Here is a 4,240-nt window from a genome sequence, read left to right as displayed (position 1 = left end):
GAGTGGAATTTATTTGATCAATTTGATTTATATCTAATCTCCGTAAATACACACAAGTTCAAATCACAGGATGTATATTTCTGTTTACACAACACATTGTTCCGTCTGCCATGGTAATAAATAGAACCTTGTGTATTATATTTTTTTATGTTCTAACCCTTCTAGAATCCTACAGTGAGTCATCTGTTGTCATCACGCCAGTGTTGACGTCTGTCATCGTCACTGGACCACTGTAATGACTTTGTACCCTTCCGAGGTGTGTGTGTGTGTGTGTGTGTGTGTGTGTCTGTGTGTGTGGTACTAGCCTTTTGTGAGCACCAGAAGTCTGCAGAAGAATAGTAAATCAAGTCAAATGTGGATAAGTGAGGACAATTCACCTGTTCTCACTTATAAAAAGTATGTTTAGGGATTAGAATCAGGGTTTGTGGTTAGGTTCAGGGTTTGGGGTTATTTATTTATTTTATTTATTTATTTATTTTACCTTTATTTAACTAGGCAAGTCAGTTAAGAACAAATTCTTATTTTCAATGACGGCCTAGAAACAGTGGGTTAACTGCCTGTTCAGGGGCTGAACAACAGATTTGTACCTTGTCACCTCGGGGGTTTGAACTTGCAACCTTCCGGTTACTAGTCCAGCGCTTTAACCACTATGCTACGCTGCCGCCCCGCCTGGTTAGGTTCAGGGTTAGGGATTAGGTTCAGGGTTTGGGGTTAGGGATTAGGGATTAGGTTTGGGATTAGGTTCAGGGTTTGGGATTAGGGATTAGGTTCAGGGTTATGGTTAGGTTCAGGGTTTGGGGTTAGGTTCAGGGTTAGGTGTTAGAATCAGGGTTTGGGGTTAGGGGTTATAATCAGGGTTTGTGTTTATGGTTACATTCAGGGTTAGGGGTTAGAATCAGGGTTTGGGGTTAGGGGTTAGAATCAGGGTTTGTGTTTATGGTCACGTTCAGGGTTAGGGGTTAGAATCAGGGTTTGGGGTTATGGTTAGGTTCAGGGTTAGGGGTTCGAATCAGGGTTTGGGGTTAGGGGTTATAATCAGGGTTTGTGTTTATGGTTACGTTCAGGGTTAGGGGTTAGAATCAGGGTTTGGGGTTATGGTTAGGTTCAGGGTTAGGGGTTAGAATCAGGGTTTGGGGTTATGGTTAGAATCAGGGTTTGGGGTTATGGTTAGAATCAGGGTTTGGGGTTATGGTTAGGTTCAGGGTTAGGGAAAATATGATTTTGAATGGGAATCAATTGTTGGTCCCCCAAAAATTCCTCACAAGTATAGTAATGCTCCAGTGTGTGTGGGTGGGACAGCTAAGCACATCACACACCCTGTGTCTCAGCTGACTGGTAGAAATGAGAACCCTGTGTCTCAGCTGACTGGTAGAAATGAGAACCGCAAATATGGCTGGGACAATGCTGGGAGAAAATGCCCCAAAAACTATACAGACAATGACTTCATCAAACAAAACTGTTTCACGATGCATCAGTGACACGGCAGGAGATGTTCTGAAACAATTAGTGCTTTGCATACAAGCAAGTGAATTCTATGTGTTACAGCTGGATGAGTCAACAGTGGCGGGCCTGGCACAGCTCCTGGTGTATGTCCGTTATGTTTATGGGGGGTCAATTAAGGAAGACATCCTCTTCTGCAAACCACTGGAAACCAGGACAACAGGAGATTATATTTATAAAGTACTGGACAGCTTTGTGACATCAAATGAACTTTGGTGGTCAAGATGTGTTGGTATCTGTACTGATGGAGCAAAAGCCATGACAGGGAGACATAGTGGAGTGGTAACGCGCGCGCAAGCAGTTGCTCCCGACGCCACTTGGGTAGACTGCAGCATCCACCGGGAGGCTCTTGGATACACTGCAGCTTCCACCGAGAGGCTCTTGGGTAGACTGCAGCATCCACCGGGAGGCTCTTGGGTACACTGCAGCATCCACCGAGAGGCTCTTGGGACTGCAGACTGCAGCATCCACCGAGAGGCTCTTGGGTCTTGGGTAGACTGCAGCATCCACAGAGAGGCTCTTGGGTAGACTGCAGCATCCACCGAGAGGCTCTTGGCATCCACAGAGAGGCTCTTGGGTAGACTGCAGCATCCACCGAGAGGCTCTTGGGTAGACTGCAGCTTCCACCGAGCTTCCACCGAGAGGCTCTTGGGTACACTGCAGCTTCCACAGAGAGGCTCTTGGGTAGACTGCAGCATCCACCGAGAGGCTCTTGGGTAGACTGCAGCATCCACCGAGAGGCTCTTGGGTGCAGATCTGCAGACATCCACCGCAGAGGCTCTTGGGTAGACTGCAGCATCCACCGAGGCTCTTGGGTAGACTGCAGCATCCACCGAGAGGCTCTTGGGTAGACTGCAGCATCCACCGAGAGGCTCTTGGGTACACTGCAGCATCCACCGAGAGGCTCTTGGGTACACTGCAGCTTCCACAGAGAGGCTCTTGGGTAGACTGCAGCTTCCACAGAGAGGCTCTTTTGGTCATGCAGTGTATGCTCTAGGATAACTAAGGCCCCCATACAATGGAGACTCATCAATAATTTGTGGGTATCAAAGTACTTAGCAGAGCTACCTCAACTCTGCTCAATGTTTGACATAATGCTACCTCCACCATAGCATGAAAGACAGCTTCCCATATTAGATTGAGAGATTGATTAGGGTTTGAGGCCAAACCAAAAGACTGAGATTCAGACCACCTGGTACAAGGCAATTTTACATAGGCCTACCACAGTGTGAGACTATGCAAAATCAATAAGGTTTGCATCTGTAAGTGTAAGCTAACTATGTACAGTCATGGCCAAAAGTTTTGAGAATGACACAAGTATTAATTTCCACAAAGTTTCCACAGAGTCTTTAGATATTTTTGTCAGATGTTACTATGGAATACTGAAGTATAATTTCAAGCATTTCATAAGTGTCAAAGGCTTTTATTGACAATTGAAGTTCATGCAAAGAGTCAATATTTGCAGTGTTGACCCTTCTTTTTCAAGACCTCTGAAATCTGCCCTGGCATGTTGTCAATTAACTTCTGGGCCACATCCTGACTGATGGCTGCCCATTCTTGCATAATCAATGCTTGGAATTTGTAAGAATTTGTGGGGTTCTGTTTGTCCACCCACCTCTTGAGGATTGACCACAAGTTCTCAATGGGATTAAGGTCTGGGGAGTTTCCTGGACATAGACCTAAAATATCAATGTTTTGTTCCCCGAGCCACTTAGTTATGACTTTTGCCGTATGGCAAGGTGCCCCATCATGCTGGAAAAGGCATTGTTCATCACCAAACTGTTCCTGGATGGTTGGGAAAAGTTGCTCTCAGAGGATATCTTGGTACCATTCTTTATTCATGGCTGTGTTCTTAGGAAAAATTGTGAGTGAGCCCACTCCCTTGGCTGAGAAGCAACCCCAGACATGAATGGTCTCAGGATGCTTTACTGTTGGCATGACACAGGACTGATGGTGGCGCTCACTTTGTCTTCTCCGGACAAGCTTTGTTCCAGATGCCCCAAACAATCGGAAAGGGGATTCATCAGAGAAAATGACTTTACCTCAGTCCTTAGCAGTCCAATCCCTGTACCTTTTGCAGAATATCAGTCTGTCCCTGATGTTTTTCCTGGAGAGAAGTGGCTTCTTTGCTGCCCTTCTTGACACCAGGCCATCCTCCAAAAGTCTTCGCCTCACTGTGTGTGCACATGCCCTCACACCTGCCTGCTGCCATTCCTGAGCAAGCTCTGTGTACTGGTGGTGCCCCGATCCCGCAGCTGAATCAACTTTAGGAGACGGTCCTGGCGCTTGCTGGACTTTCTTGGGTGCCCTGAAGCCTTCTTCACAACAATTGAACTTCTCTCCTTGAAGTTCTTGATGATCCGATAAATGGTTGATTTAAGTGCAATCTTACTGGCAGCAATATCCTTGCCTGTGAAGCCCTTTTTGTGCAAAGCAATGATGACGGCACATGTTTCCTTCCAGGTAACCATGAATGACAGAGGAAGAACAATGATTCCAAGCACCACCCTCCTTTTGAAGCTTCCAATCTGTTATTTGAACTCAATCAGCATGACAGAGTGATCTCCAGCCTTGTCCTCGTCAACCCTCACACCTGTGTTAACGAAAGAATCACTGACATGTCAGCTGGTCCTTTTGTGGCAGGGCTGAAATGCAGTGGACATGTTTTTTGGGGGGGATTCAGTTCATTTGCATGGCAAAGAGGGACTTTGCAATTAATTGCTATTCATCTGATCACTCT

This window comes from Oncorhynchus tshawytscha, linkage group LG02, assembly GCF_018296145.1.
Source record: "Oncorhynchus tshawytscha isolate Ot180627B linkage group LG02, Otsh_v2.0, whole genome shotgun sequence".
NCBI lineage: Eukaryota > Metazoa > Chordata > Actinopteri > Salmoniformes > Salmonidae > Oncorhynchus > Oncorhynchus tshawytscha.
This window is presented reverse-complemented; position numbering follows the sequence as displayed.